Source organism: Odontesthes bonariensis, chromosome 4 (genome assembly GCF_027942865.1).
Source record: "Odontesthes bonariensis isolate fOdoBon6 chromosome 4, fOdoBon6.hap1, whole genome shotgun sequence".
Lineage (NCBI taxonomy): Eukaryota > Metazoa > Chordata > Actinopteri > Atheriniformes > Atherinopsidae > Odontesthes > Odontesthes bonariensis.
Genome location: NC_134509.1, coordinates 21,522,510 through 21,539,201, shown reverse-complemented (window position 1 = coordinate 21,539,201; position 16,692 = coordinate 21,522,510). Strand labels below are relative to the sequence as shown.

The 16,692-nt window shown below is 43.3% G+C and overlaps 1 long non-coding RNA gene across 1 annotated transcript in view; it reads left to right on the top strand.

The window, feature by feature from the left end:
- Positions 1-394: 394 nt before the first annotated feature.
- The window catches only part of LOC142379336 (uncharacterized), a 36,210-nt gene continuing 19,912 nt past the window's right edge, over positions 395-16,692 (top strand). Inside the window, exons 1-2 of the long non-coding RNA XR_012769675.1 lie at positions 395-562; positions 15,445-15,640. This is a non-coding gene — a long non-coding RNA (uncharacterized LOC142379336). The remainder of the gene's footprint in view (positions 563-15,444; positions 15,641-16,692) is intronic.

The window sequence follows — 16,692 nt, the reverse complement described above, 5'->3', positions numbered from 1 at the left end:
CCTCAGGCAGCCAAAACAATGATTTTTATTGTCTCTCTGGCAAAGACAAATATGTATACACTCCAGGTATTATCTTGAAATCGGTTTACACACAGAGAGAGACATTTTCTTTTTATAAAAAAAAGCCTAGAAGAGTCCAGTCGGCAGTACTTTGACCTTGAACACACGTTGGATCAGCGATGGGGCTCGTCTCATAACTTTTATTTGCTGTTAAGCATTTGCAGTGACAACAATAAGAAACTGCCGAACACAACTTGAATTCACACATGCGCAGACGCACACATGCAGCCGCACGTACACACAACCCCTTTGGTGAAGATGGTGGATGCTTCCCACCCCCTGTGGCATCCGGAGCAATGTTCCTGGAGTGGGGACAGCAAGAAGGACATCCCGCAGGGCTGTTTTGGGCGCCATTGCCAGCTCCAGACAACTTCACTATCCCTGCCCTAGCAGGGGGCGATAATCACATCAGGTCCCCTTGACAAGAGGCATTGAATTCAGCTCCGGTCCCCTTAAGAGTCTGGCATCCAGCTGAACATGCTGCTGACGTTACAATGAGAAGGTTTGTTTTCATTTTTTTCCACTCTGTGACATCGCTGTATTTTCTCTCTTTTTTTTTTTTTTTTAAATGCTGCCTCCAAAATGCGTTTAGGAACAGTTTGGAAGTCCGTGCCACCAGGACGAAAATCTGAACCGACAGAATCGAACGTTACTATCATTGCCCAGTGTGAGAAGTGTTATTGTAATGGCGTCTGTCGGGGTTTGTCATGGTGAATTCCACACAATATCAAGCTTTTGTAAATTCTTCCCGGAGAATATTTTCTAAAGGTTTCGATTGGAAAATTATTACTTTTTTTAAAATCGATGTTGTCGGGAATTTCTGCTGATTAGTCTCTGTCTCTGCAGAATTAAAGAACTGACACACTGTCACTATATTGACTCTGGTTTATATTCAAGTTCGAACTCAAGCTGGGCGGTGGTCAGGAAAAAAAGGATGCTATCGCTTTAAGAGGTCCAGGTACTCTCCGACAAACGTTGAGTTTACCTCATTTCTTCTTGTTAGCATTAGTTTTATGATTGTTTTTTGTTTCTTTATTAGTCCTTCTATGTGATAGTTTTGTGAAAATAAATGTGCCACACATATTAACTGGTACCTCTGTCCTTCCAAGGAGTTTTAAGAGGCTTTGTTTACATTTTGTGAACGCCCTTCATTCATATGTCTCTTTTTGGAGAATTGGGTCCACTCATCCAGACCTAAAAAGACAAGGACTGAGCAAAGGCATCTTTTTGTCTTCTGAAATCTATAAATACTTATGACAACCTCAGTGGACTCTTATAAGCTCCTTTGTGGGTCCACAGAGCTCCCCTGCTACCCAGGGAGCTTGGCTTCCAGCAGCTATGCCCCATTCATCACCTGCTTTCAATAGGCTCCACCAAGCCGCCTCCAGCTAGAAGGCCAGGTAGGGTGCCGGGTGGTGTACAATGTTTGGGGGATTAGCAATGAAAGCTTATAGGACCCTCTGTCCCGGGTCCACCATTCACTCCTAGCAGGGGAGGAGAGATCCAGCAGCGGCCAAGGTCAGCATCTCCATCTCGGCAGGAGGTATCTGGGAGAGAACCCTGGGAACGAGCCGTCTGGTTTGTGCTAACCGTAAGCTACTAGGCTAGCAGCACAGCGGGTGTCCACCAAACATTCATCAGTTTGTGCTGTGGATGGCGTGGCTGACAATAGGATAATGAACCGCTTTTACTTTCCTGAAACTTCCCCTTTCTTCCTCTCTCTTCTCTCTGTCTTTTGTTGTCTTTTGCTCTGTTCCAGTCTCATTCTGTGGGATTTGGTTTCCCTTCCTTGAACTGAACAGTATGCTGAGTTGGCAGAATTATAAACTGGTACAATAGCCTTTTTAGTGCGGCAGAAATTTTTCGAGGGAAGGATGTGGGTGAGTGGCTTTGGGGAAACAATGACAATGGCCATGTCAGAATGGAAAGTAAAATGTCTTCCTCAAAAGTTTCTCTCAAGTTACCGTGGTTTCATACAAACCTGACAAACTGCAGTTTTCTGGAACTGTGTGCATATGTGTGTGGATGACAATATGCTGCACTGGCTTTTAATCGATTTCAGTCAGAAGCCCCATGCTGGATTTGCTCTCCGCTTTCTTAATGTTATGTGACGGAGTAGTGATTATGGCCATCGTTTTAAGCTGATTTGGCATCCTGTGGTGCGAGACATTGGACTGAGGAATCCTGATGGGGCAGCTGGTTGTAGACTCACGGATTGTGGCGGGATGGCCCGTACATTCACAGGGATCGCAGGCTGGTCAGATTAGCTTAGCCTGCTCGGGTCTGAGGAGGGCAAAACAAGCAACGAAGTAACGATGATGTGAAATGAATCATCGTCTTGTGCCAGTCGGAAGGCAAGAAAGCAAACATGACCCACCACCCCACCCTTCTACAAACACACCCCTGTTGGGATATTGGCAAGTTGTCATGACGACAGGGATGTTCTGCTGATGAAGTCTCGCTCAGCGCTGTCCAATCAGATCGTGGAGCTACAACCGCAGCGTGAACAGGGGAGGACGCACCTTTTCCAGTTGCACAATGCTGGGAGAGGATAGGCGAAACCCCGGACCACCAACGGTATATTGGCAATCTGAGGGGAGGCTGTCAATGGGCCGCCATGGTTCGACAATGCACAAACAGCGGGGGTCGTGGAAACAGGGGCTGCCAGGTAGGGGGTCTCTATCCTGTCTGATGATGTTAACGCTGTTACTGTTGTATTGTTTATCAATACAAAGTATAAATGAATTATTTATTTTCTTTGTTGCCATGCAGTTGTTGAAAATTGCTGTTATAAATGGGCTTATATGATGTTTGTGAATGATGGACTTAGCTATCGGACTGCTCCAGGTGCACTTCAGCAAATTGGCAAATAACTCCTGCAGGTGGTTTTTTAAAAACATGCGACGGTCACATAAATACAGCAAGAAAAAAGGGGAGTTTGTTGAATAGGGAGGAAATGTCATGTAGCATTAACTTTAATGCAATTTTGCATTCATTTCACGGCGGGCTGTGGACCAAGAGTAGAAGACGCTAATATGGAGAAACAGCAGGAAGCAACGTGAGCGAAAAACTCTCCTGGTGTTAGTTTGATTCAGGCCTTTTATTTCAAACCGCAGGGAGCATTTTTCTGCTCATTTTGTCGCTGGTTGACCCAAAAACAAGCAGGGGATGTTTGTATCTCTGAGAAAGATGGAGGGCTTGGTGGGGGTGCACTCTGTGTTTTTTCCTTTTTTTTTTTTTTTTAGCAAGCACTGCAGGTAGCCATTACGGTCATCTTTCCATTAAGCTTATGATTTCAAACCAACCAAACTGCAGCTGACCACAATTACCATTCTTTTTCTATACAAATCCTGACCCATCCTTGTGATGGTTATGATTTCTTTTTATAGTTCATTTAAGCGCCAACCCTCTGCCCTCTTTTTAAACCCTCTTTCACTCAGCTCCAGTCCCTCTATCGTGGGTTCTCTGTGGGACATCCATTGACTGAGTGGCAGATTTGAGAATCAAATGAAGATTGTCAGCATGATAAAAAACACCTTTATTGGCTCCTGGCTGGATATCAACATGTTTGTCCCTGAAATTTTCACTTCAGGAGGATATTTCTGCAAATGGTGGCTTCACAGTGAGGCAGTCAGCCCAGCTGGATGGGTTTGGGCTCCTCAATGCTGGTTATAAGACAAGGTTAAAATTCTTTATTTAACCCTGTTGACTATTTTCTTGTCACATTCAGTTATTTTTGGGTAATTCAGATAACAGGTTCTTAGTTTCACTTAGGGGAGAAATTTAAATGGATGAAGTCGTCCTCACTTTTACTTGGTACAACAGAAACATTAAGCCATGTCACTGCAAAGCAAGAATTTCACATAGTAGTAGATGCACTATCCATCCATCCATCCATCCATCCATTATCTTCCCCTGGTCCGGGGATCGGGTCGCAGGGGCAGCAGCTTGAGCAAAGAGATCCAGACGTCCCTGTCCCCGGCCACTTCCTCCAGCTCTTCTGGGGGGACCCCGAGGCGTTCCCAGGCCAGATGCACTAGTTTCTATGAATTTTAGAGCGTGAGAAGAGGTTCTATTGTATATTGAAAGTTAATTTTCCCTTGTTTCTCTTTTAGATAAAAGCATGTTTATCCATCTGTAAGACAAAGCAGTAAATCTGGAGTCATGACTTGAAAGTTAACTCAGACACAGTCACTTTTTCCCTCCCTGTCAGCAATATCTGTGAGCCGTTCAAATGAACATTCTCTTCTGTATGAGGCCTGGTCTGCATATGTTTGATATGCCATTTTGAAGCCTATTGGCTGTAGCCGATACTGTACGTCTCCGCCTGATAATGGGAAGCTGGACTCAGGCTACAGGCTGATTACTGGATTATTATGTCAATTGCACTGGTAATCAGCACTCCCTGCAGCACAGGAGAGTCAAACAAATCATGGCTAAGATGGAAATAGTGGGATCAACTGCTGATTGTAACCTTGAGAGCTCAGATAGGGACTCAAAAATTAATGGCTTTCCTCCATGTTTTTCCATTGTTTTGAAGTACTGTATCAACATGGATTTAGGGCTTTTTTTTTTAATGAACACATATTCATACTTCACATCTGCCAGCATGAGCTTCTTGACTGGAGCTTCTCAGTGGGTGTGAATTTTATTTTACTTCAGAAATGGTCATTTGGTTCATATGAAACCAGCCAACCCAGTAAAAAGTTGCTTATTCATGGTTACTTCTGAGGTGGAGGAAAGGGATTTTCCCATTTCTCTGAAGTTCAACACCAAAAGAGTTCTGGAGAGTCTGCGGACAATGATGTCAGGTTTTTGCTTTTGTGATGCAGATGAGTAACATTTTGAAGACTGGGGTCAGATGTGGTGAGCTCTCCAGCATCCTGTTTACTTCTGACCTTGAGGTTTGGGGCAGCATTATGTTGGCCATAAGCTGTACATGTAATTCATGCAGGTTAAGCACTTTTGTGGAAATGTTACCGATTATTAGATTTTTGTTTAAAGTCTCTGGTGTCATAAAGCCAGACTTGATTAAGATGTCAGCAGAGCAACGCTGTGGTTCATTCACAGGCATTTTGTACTCAAATCCCACCAACTTCCAGATTAATCACAACTTCAAACATTCCAAGAAAGATGGAGAAGAGGCTGATGTTTCAAGAGGTTGAAATCAATTACCAGAGACACATGTGTCAGTAAATGTCATCTTGAGGCTGATTGGACCACCCAGACGTAACCCATTTAAAGCCATGCGGTTTCCATTGAAGAAGTTCCAGAGTTGCACCCCAAAGGTCATTCCCCCTGCTCACCAACCCCAAAGATCCAGATCCTCTGATCTACGGCTGGGGTCCCCTTCCGCAAATTACTGCGTTTGAAAAGAACCCGAGCATGGACGAAGGAGAAACAAGGCCCCCAGACTGCTCCAGAGAAAATGTCATTGCTGCCAGTTAGCCCGCCTTCCTCCCAAGAGTGAAGCAGAAGTAGAACAAACCATCTGATGACAACCAGACACTTTTCCGTTCACTCAGACCTTGGGCTGTGAAAATGTCTATTATGGTCATGTAAAAATGGGGGATTTCACAAATTAATTGGCCGTCATTTGTCAGCGCAGAGTAGAGAAAACCGTCTCTGTGAGAAACTGTCAGCCAAGGACAATGAATGCATCCCATTTCTTACCCACCTTCATACGTTTGATTTAATAGAGACAGACGTGGACCACAGACTGAGCTGCAGCAGCAATGCGGCCAGGTTGTAAACACACAGACATGAAGAGGAAGAGCGGGATTACAAACAGGTTTGATCTCCTTGGGGCTGTCCAGACCGGCTGACAGGGGAGGAGTGGTGATTTAGGCTGCTTTTATTCACCGCTCGTCCGTCAACCACTTCGCTCTCGCCGGCAGCGTTGTCATTTGGGCTGTCCAGATACAACTGAAGTCCGGCATTGAAAGCACTACAATGAAGCAAGAGACGGGCAAACAGGCAGACAAACATACCTGGAGGCTGAAGTGTTGGGAAACAGCTGAGACCCACCAATTTGTTAACAGCACAATTTTCAATGGAGTTATAGCATCAACACCCCCCCCACACACACACACACATTTATCTTTCTGTTTTGCTTTCTCCATTGTTCATTATTTTTGAAGCACTGAAAGCGACGCTGGATTAACTTCTTCATCCAGACTGGTCAGAATTATCTTTAATGCCAAACAAATCAAATTGAATTCCTATTGCGATTTTCTCTTTTCAAATAAATCAAACAGTTGTTTTAATTTCAGTGGAATTGAGTTGCATTTATCTTTATCTGGCAATAATATAAAATCCTCTTTGTTCATATACTGCTTGTTTAGGAATGAGCCCGAATAGGCAGATTACGGGATAACGATGGTGGGCCTTTCTTCCAGTGATGAGCCCAAATGTGAGGATGACACGGTCTGAAGATGAAGAGGCGTCCTCCCCAGCCAATTTAGACAGGAGAATTAAAGGTCTCGCCTCGTTAGAAAGTGAATCACGTCCTTCGCGTTAATGTGTGACTTCCAGTTTAATTTCCGGCTATGAGGCAGATGTCTCCTCTGAAAAGATTCATTGTAAAAAAAATGTGACCTCCAGTCTCCTTTAAAGAACTTGTAAAAAGGAGAGTTTGGTGGTGATGTGAGGTTGAAATACATTTTCATTCTTATTTAGAATTGAGCTAAAACTCACTTTTAATGGTTTTCATTCGTAAAAAGCAGAATATATATTTATACATATCAATTAGATTCCACATCTGGTTTGATATCACAACAAATGCCCTCTGACAATGTCGCAGAAGATATTTGACGGAGCCATTTCTCAAACGCGAAACTAATTATCCGAGCCTCTGACAGATTTACGTCTGCAGGCACAACCGCGATGGACCTCTGAAGACTGAGTAGAAAGAAATGAGAAACAATAATGTCCTGCCAGTCAGTGCAGACACACTGACTGGAAGACGTGCGCACACAAACACATGGGAATGCACAAGCGCACATCAAATGAAGCCGGAACATCTGTCAGACACCGGCCCAGTGGTTTGAGGAGTTGAGGAGGGGTCTGGTGAATGCTCTGCTACTCATTTATTTTGCATTGCTGCCCATTGGTTTTAATTATGGTTGGCTCTTTCAAGTTAGGAATAGGCATGCTTCAAAAACACTGATGTCCTTTTTGTGTTTTACCATTGTTTCTGTGGGGATTTTTCACATGGGGCAAGTGTTTGTGTTCACGTGTGTGCCTCTGCCTGCCTCCCTTTTCACCCATCTGTCTATTTGCATTTGAACACACACTTCTGTAATTGATGAGCATTTCTGTGTGTGTGTGTGCATGTTAGCGTGTGCTCTGCCGCCTGCGTATGTGCAGAACCGGACTGCCTCATTTTCCCGGCACAGCTGCAATAGGATTGGATTGATGTGTAACCCAAGCCGGCACTTTAAAGGCCGAGAGGCCCGGACAGACGTGGTCTTGCTAGTAGACCAGATGGGGCTTTATGATGAAAAGAGCATAATCCCCATCCAGGCTTCACTTCCATCACTTGTGAACTACAAAGCCATTCACAGCATTTTATTGCAAGAAATAATCTCTTTTTTTCCAGCAGTCCTAAACAGAGCATGTTTTTTTACGTTTCTCTCCTCATTTTGCTTTATTTCTATCTTCATCTTCCTCTTCTTGCATCCGTCTTTTCTCCACCCCTTCTTATCTCCCCCATCTCCCTTTTACTGCCCATCCCATCCCCACCCAGTCCCTCTTTGCTCTTGAAGACTTGCAAATGTGGCATTAGCTAATATTCTGAGAGCCAGGCAAGCGATCTCTTTTTATCTGCCAGAGCCCTTCTGATTGAGCTACAGTGTGTGCATTGGATATGAGTGCTGTGCCTGGGCCGGCGAGCCCTGAGCCTCTGATTGGTATTCAATATACATGTCACTGCAGGACATGCTAGTTTAGGGATATTGGTTTACTCCGTTTCTTTTGCTCTCTTGCTCTGAGTCTGTATGTCTCCCTCATCCTCTCCTAATTCCTGCCACTGAAGATGTCTTTCTTTGCCTCATAAAGAAGAGAGCAAATTGTACACAGGGTCAATTAATGGGCTGAGCCAGGCATGTACTGTAATGTCGACGGCATACTTTTCCATTTTTCTTTCATCATCAGTCCATGAAATGAGTCCACTGCTGCGTAAAGGACTACAGCCTGTATTATAGAGACCTCACAGAAAACAGCTTTGTTGCCTTCCTCCTGCACTGCAAACCTTACTGTGGAGCATTAATAAGGCATACGTCTCTCAGATCATCACAGCTGTAGATTAAATCATGAAACAGGATAACCGTTTTTCATATGGCACACTTTTCACATGCATCTCTGCGTAGTGTAGCTGCAGCTAAAGTGTTGGCTGCTGTTGAGAGTTTATCCAACACAGTCTCACTGCAGTACATGAAACTGGCCCAAGATCTTTCTGGTGTTACTAATTCTCTTGATTTTCACTATTTTTCCACGTTCATGGACACAAAATCAACTCCTTATAGATGTAGAGACTCACAGTTATGTGTCACAAAGGAGTGTGAGTCACGTGACTGTCAGCCTGGAGAACGGGATCTGTTTTATGTGTGGTTGTGTGAAGTACTTGTGGTTGTGGGTAGTCAGTATCTTACCAGCTGCAGACATCGCTCTCAGTTTGGAGAATCTTGGAAGAATTCTGACAGTGGAACTAAACTAAGACCTACTTGGAATGTGAACACGGAAAAGTGAATTTTTTGCCATCTAAAACAGCTGAAAACCAGAATGTCTCGAATGTTTTTTTTTTTCACACAGTTCACAGCCTCTCAAATTCGGACATTATATGTATTTAATCTAGTACATTTTTTTTTACAGGAACAAATCATCCTTTCCTCAGCATTGTAGGAAGAAACTTATCGAGGCAACTTTTATGTCAGTTTTAGATTATGGAGACATTTGATATAGACATCCACCGAATGGCGTCTATCATTCAGCCCTGAGATTTATTACAGGCGACAGCGACAACACACATCAGTCAGTGGGGTTACATGGCACTGAAGGAATCGGATTGATGGCTAAATTACAATAAGAGTTATTAAGTGCATGTAGACACCTTAGTCTGACTAAAAATTGGATCGGATCGGGTTACTCGCAGTCGAATTAAGACCCCGAGATAACTCGGTTGAAAGTCACACTAAACCTGCTTGTAGGCGCTGAAGCACGTGGTGAATTAGACTTTGCGTTCTGCGCATGCGCGAGATTTTTTCCTGGGGTCGTGAATCGGAAGTCAGAAGAGACGATATTACTGTCGACGAAATGTAGAGGGACGTAGCTTCATCTTGCTCTTCGTTCTCCATCTTTCTCGAATGCCTGAGTTTGTTGTTGTTGGTGGTGAAGAGGTCAACAGGAAGTGGCTCTATTAGGAATAGTTGAAATGGGTACAGCGCAACTATAGCTATAATCAAATTAATCTCATCATGTAGACCCACTGACTGTGAGCTGTACTCTAAAGTTGAATGGACATCTCTGTCCAACAGGCGTGATAGGCACTGGTATTTATTTATTTTTAAAGCTCTCTCTGGTCTCCTGCCATCTTATATTAACTATTCAGTATCTTTTAATACAAGTCTTTATCATACATGCTCAAAGGGCTGGCTCACACTGAAAGTTCCCTCTGTTTGCACTGAATTTGGAAAGTCCAAATTTTTTTTGTCTCGGCTATATTGTAAATGAGGTTTCATCAATATATCCCCGAGTTTAAATAAAGGTTATTTATATATATATATATATATATATATATATATATTACTACATCTTCATCTACTGGATTCCTCAACCTCTCACCCCATCATGGAGAATAAACCCAGTCACACTTTACCCCAACTTCATAGCTACAGGTAAACATAACAACAATGAGAACTTTTCATACGTCTCAACTCCTTTGCCAGTAAAGTAAAGTACATTTTGACGGACTTCACTATCTCTCATTCTTTTTACTTCACGTGATTCTGTTTTTCTTCTATACAAACAAACCTCATTCTTTCAGTTATTTGTTTTTCTGCTTCTGAGGGCTTTCCTGTGAGCGTGGAGATAGATTAGTGAGTTTGGACTTGCTCCTACACGAGTTGAAGGCTGCATCAAAACTGCCATGGCAGATGTAGCATGGCTTAAGACAAGCTAGCAATGATATCCTCTCTGGGACTCACTGGCAGGCAGTGACGTCCACCAGAGCACCTGTGCGTCAGTGGTGGATTTGCTTCTGTGATTTCCAGGAACCAATCCTATCCAGAAAGGGGAGGAATAAATATAATTCATACATGTATGTATGTATGTTTTAAGTCACTGGACATCAAAGGAACTGGGAGAAAACTTATCGTTGGGGGTATTTCAGTGATGGGAACATACTGCGTCTTAGTTTTGAGGATCACCAGACTACTGAACACATAGATCTGTTTCCACATGAAACTTCCTTTTCTACTCTCCCTTTAGAAGAGAGAAAAACAGAGCAGGGTGGTGTTGTCGGTGAGTCAATACTGCACTCCTGCCCAAGACACACTCGCTCCTCTCCTGCTGAAGTCTAAGGGCCTATCTGTTGGTTCCTTCTTGTGGGCCTCGTTCCAGGTTTGCCTTGGCCCCGCTCCAGATGTGGGAAGTGAAGTGTAAACAGTTTACAGATCTGCTGTGGCTGGGGAGGGCCAAAGGCTTTTGCTGGGAGGAATGTAACCTGAACACCACTGCACAGGCAGGCAGCACTGCAAGATGGAGCATTCATGCATATTGTGTCGGGACCTTACAGGAAAGTGACCCGGCAGTTCACGGAAGAACCGGCTGGTGAGAATGGCAGCAGTGATCATGTGAGGGGTTTCTGGCAGAAGCAAAGGAGGCCACTTGGCTTTTACTCTCTATGCAATCACCCTTGACACATTATGGTTTATTATGGGGCTAATCTCTGGTTTATATAATGTATACAAGCATGTTACAGATTGCACAAATCAAATTTGACACATTTTTCAATCCTCTCTCTGACTTTCTGCCATACTTGATATATTTTGTACTCAAACAGAGTGTGGTTACATAATTCCATGAATTCAAATGCACGACCTAACATCTCTTCCTCTTAACTCAAACCATAAAAACAACTCCCTTCTTGCACTGCTGTAATACCGCTACATGTCATAGATGACAGCATATTTGGAACTGGTGTACATTTTTGTTGTACTTTGCAGAACTTGGCTAAAAGCAAAGCCACACTGTGAAGAGACACAACAACCCAGTGTTGGAATTAGATGTGCACAGGGAAAGCGTGGCCAGTATCGGAACAGCATAGGCTGGAAAATGCTGAATTTGAGTCTTGAGGATGGGTCAAACACTAGAAACATTTAAAAACTTGCACCTTTCATACATTTTACCAGTGTTTTTTTCTTTTATGAGACCATCCAACACAGTCTCATTCCAAATTCATGATATACTGCTGCTTAGTCAGGAGCCCTTCACAATACTTTTCAACCCCAGACGTACCATCCCTTTGCTTACAGGGAACTGCTCTATAACTGCATAATGTCAGTTATCCTTCTGCACTGGTAAATGATGAACAACAATTCTGTTGTGCTGACACAGTAACACGTACCTTAAGACTATCCTGTTTTTTTCGCTTCCTTCGCTCTTCTAACGTATCTCTTCGTTAGAGATTGAAATAACTTATTTAAGGCTTAAAAACATCATGTTTTGGCATTAAAGTATACAATTAAATTAATGTTATTGCTCTAAGCTTGGCCGATATTTTCCATGGTGCCATGGCGACGTACCCAGTGACTGTTACATTACCAGTTTTGGGAGGCCAAAAGTGATGCAACGGGTTCCTGGCCGGTTACATCCCACCTTTCCGACAATTCCTTTAATAGCCTATTTAAGCCTATTTTTTTTACCCCAAACATTTTGCAATCATGATATGCCAGCGCAAATGCGCCCTAAAGTTTGTCAGAGAGCAGTTTTCCCTTGTTTTGCGTCTGAATAAGTAAGTGGAACAGTTTCCGGTGCATCTCCACATTAAAACACACAGATTGGTCAGATAATGAAAACAGCAGATGACATCCTTTACAGCCTCAGATTTTACGTGACTTTAAAGCAGAGGAACTCCACAACCTCACAAACCAACTTCAATAATCTATTATCAAAATCCCCTGAAATTTAAAATATCAAAATATGGGTATTAATGTAAATTGGACGAAAAGCAGAAATGCAGTGTCAGTGACCTGTCACAGCAGCCAGCTGGAGCGGTGCTCTCCACAGAGCGTCTTTTGTACGCTGGCATCATGTGCAACATTAATAGTTGCAATTACAGACATCAATGACAGCGGTCCAGTTACATACCTGAAATCACTGACTAATTCCAGCAGGAAAAAGACTGTATCACATCTATACACGTCTTAAAACATGTAAAATGCATAAACAGAAAGAAGGGACTCACATGTTGAGTAACGCACATTTCCTTATATGGAAAGCTGGTGGGATGTCGGTTGCAACCGTTCCTGACCAAACATCAGTATGTGACGAGCTGGAAGTGATAAAAGGCTAGAACATGACAAGTTTCTTTAAATTCAACTTCGGAGGGCTCTATCAGATAATCAAACATTACAAATATCTGAACGATAAGTAAAGTAAGGATGAGTAATATAAACTTATTTTATTAAATTGGTAGACAGCTCCTTTAGAGGTAATGGCCCTGCTCTGTGGAGTATGTAGTAATGGATACTTGTTTAGTGAAAGAAGGGTTGCTGTTGCTAAAGTCAGACTGAATCCTTTTGTTGGGAGGGAGTCAGGATGGGTGTGTAGCTTACACATTTGGACTATTTATGTTATAGTTATAGTGCTATAATTCTTAGAATATTCTATAGTTTAGCAACGTGAAGCTCTTGAGTTTGATTCCTGAATATGCCATTTCTGTTTTAATATTCTGAGAGATTCTAAGAAATGTCAGGGAAGCAAGGTTTTACAAGGTTATGTACTGATGTCACCACACTGATGTATGATTGGATATATACGGGGGTTAAAGTTGTGTCACAGCAGCATCAGCAGTGTTCAGATACCTTGAGGTTTGTCAGTCATCCTGTGAACATGTTGGTTGCATGTACGAGCTGCATGTTTTTAAGTTTGTGCATATTTCTGGTGTTCAGCATTGTTCTTGCTTAGCATCACCTGGTGTCACATGATGTGGGTGTGCTGTTTCTGTTGCCTGTGAATGAATGCAGCAGAGCCTGCTGTTGCTCTAAACCTCAGCACAGGGAAATGAGGTGCTTTGAGGAAGCAGACACATATCTCCAAGGACACATACCACCCAGCAGATCAAAGGAGCTAGAGGACGTGTTTGATGGGGAAACCACACTGGTTTTCAAAGCATTGTAGTCCTGCATCTCACCATCCCATCAAGGCCCATGATAGAAATTCTAATACGTCCGCCTGTCAGTTAATTGAAGCTCCGTTCTGTCCCTCTGGGGATAGCTGGATGGTCTTTAGAGAGCATCTTTGTCCTGCTGCACGGTTGCCATTAATTAATATTCCTCAATCGTCACCTCAGGAACAATATTCAGTGTTTGTGTTTGTGTCTTGTCACCAACCTCTTCTCTTATGAAAACGCACTGATGTTTGACAGAGCAAAAGATCACAGCTGTCCGGATATTCACTCATATCGGCCTACCTTTGGGGAAGATGCGTGTTTGCTGAGGATACGTTTGATTGTCAGTGTTGTTGCATTTGATCATGAGATGGAGGATTCAGAGTCTGTAATATTGTTCGTCTCCATCAGAACATACAGTGGAGGTAAGCAAGATGTTTGAAGGTGACTATAGTTGGCAAAACAGTGTATAATTCACTGTTGATTGAAGAATTCACACACACTCTTCCTGTCAATCCAGAGCCCTCCTCCCCAGAGAGAGGCAATCTTCCAGACAGACAGGAAGTCAGTCTTGTCTGCGCGTGAAGCTCTTCGATGGGAGGAAATGACGAGGGATGGCAGCTGATCTGAGCTCTGCCATGTGTCTGCTTATGGCTGATGTGGTGTACTGTTTAAAATACACACTTGAGCTTTGCAAAAATATACACTGCTCAGCAAAACATCTTTGCATCAGAGCTATCATGTCAAAGATTGTATTAGACATGAACAAACTCGTATGTTTAGCCAGTGAGGGGGATGATGATGATGATGATGCACTCGGCTGACAGTCTTGACAAATCATTTCTTAAACCCTGACAAATGGTATTAAGTGATATCATAGCATGTCTGCAGCTGTGTCCGCCTGAAACACTTGTGAACTCTGTAAATGTATACGATGCTCTAGTAATAGATACTGGCTCTTGTTTGGGGTCTAAAGAGCACTCGGAGCTCTTGGAAAGATCACCGCGGTTCATTGCCATGGTGCAGTGTTTCTATAGTGCCTCGCTGTGTCTCTGTGACCTCCTATCTCCAGACCAAATGACCAGTTAGGGCATTGAAAGGGAAATTGCGTACATTCCTCCATAATCATAAGAGGTATTTACATATGCTCTCTAAATAATTATGTGGTCCAGCCGGGAGCATCCAATGAATTTTTCACAAAAGCACTTTCTGTTATTTACATTCCTAAAATGTAATGTGGTTTACTTATGCAGCTGGATGGCCCAAATCAAAGCATTCATTCCCAGAGACCAAGTGCAGGCAGAAGGAGAAGGAGAGAGACAGGAGGGGGGCTAAGGAGAAGAAGTTCAAAGCCTGCGAGGTCAAGCTTGGGGGTCACTCTCTCAGTACTTTTTCACAGCCTGCGTGAATACATAACCGACAATTGACTTTCTATTCGGGAGGGGCTTCATGAAATATGCAGTTTAATAATAACGGTTATCATGGGTCCTATTTTTGTTTCCACCTTGTGTTTTAGTCCAGAATCATCTAAAGTAAGCTGTGTATTAAATAATGATGGAGCCGCTGCTGCTGCCCATTTCCTTCTGGCTCCTTGTTGTGCCCCTAAATTACAAAATAACAGCCAACCATCTCCCTCTACCTCTCACTCACTCACAAAGCCCCTCCCTGCTCTTATTGGATCAAAGCTTTGACCTGTTTTGCTCGGTGACCTTTCCTGCTCCCTCTGGTGCCTCCTGAGTAGCGACCTTTGCCGGGGCACCTGGGAATTACCTTGACGGTGGCGTTGTCGGCGGCTGTCACCGAGCCCTTGTCTGTTTGATGTCACCTCTGACACGAGCCTCTGTAGCATTCGTCAGAGAGATCTGACGCCCTCGCTGGGCTGTGAATAATGGAATATATCTGCCTCTCTTCGACAAACGTTGTCACCTGTGCTCCCCCATGATGAAATATTCCCATGCTTACCTCCAGGGGTGATGTGCTCTTGCTGTCTGTTTCAGAGAACAAAGCGATGCGTTAGTGGCCAGCCATGGGAGAGAGCTGTCAACAAGGTGGCTCAGCTGGCAGTGCCCAGGGTTCCCACAGGACCGACCGCTGTCTGAAGTGGACAGTCACGAATGCTGAGGGATGACAAGGGATGGCTGGAGGAGCCAAGGAGTCTTCACTCTGAGCAGGCTCAATGGACGCCAGTCAACAGTGAGAGACACCAAGTGATGTTCAGTGTTCTCTCTTTTCCCATTTGTTCAGATTTGTCACCGAGCCCCCACGAGACTCATTACAAGCTTGTGTTTGCATTTCTTCTTGAATCAGTGTCATTGTTTCCGTTTCATTCTGATTTCTCATATTGATTCCATAGTGTTCCCTTTCACAGTGAGTCTGCTTCCGAATAGTTATCAATATCTTGGTTTCTGTTACATTCCACTAATGCTCCAGAAATACAAACCCAATTCCAGATAAAGTTAAGACGGCATGTATGCAATGATTTTGCAAATATCATAAACAACCATCTTATAAACAATCTTTACCACGGAACTAAGAAAACATGTCAGAAGTGAGTTATGTTACTACTTTATGGAGAATATTAATTTATCTTGAATTTGATGGCAGCAATAAGTCTCAGAGAAGTTGGCACAGGGGAAACAAAAGGCTGGAAAAGTAAGTGATGCTAAAAGGAAACAGCTGGAGGAACATGTTGCAACTAATTAGGTTAATTGGCAACAGGTCAGTAACATGATTGGGTAGAAAAATAGCACCATAGAAAGGCAGAGTGCCAGATGGGCAAAACAGCTTCTACAAATTGTGCAGCAGTTTGAGAATAATGTTCCTCAGTGTAACATTGTGAAAAGTTTGAATACTCCATCATCTACAGAACGTGATTTCATCAAAAGATTCAGAGAATCTGGAGACGGCTCTACGAGCAAGGGACACATTGGAGAATCAATACTGGATACAGTGATGTTCAGGCCCTCAGGCCACAGCATAAAAACAGACATGATTTTGTCATGGAAATCACTGCATGGGCTCAGGAACACTTCCAGAAATCATTGTCTGTGGACATGGTTCAGCGTGCCATCCACAAATGCAGGTTAAAGCACGATCATGCAGTGTGAACACTGATCCAGAAATCGACTTCTCCGACTTCTCCGACCAAAGCTTATTTAAAATGGAGGCAAAGTGGGAAACTGTTCAGTGGTCAGACAAATTCTGTAAATGGTGAATGCTGTGTCCTCTGGACTGACGACAAGAGG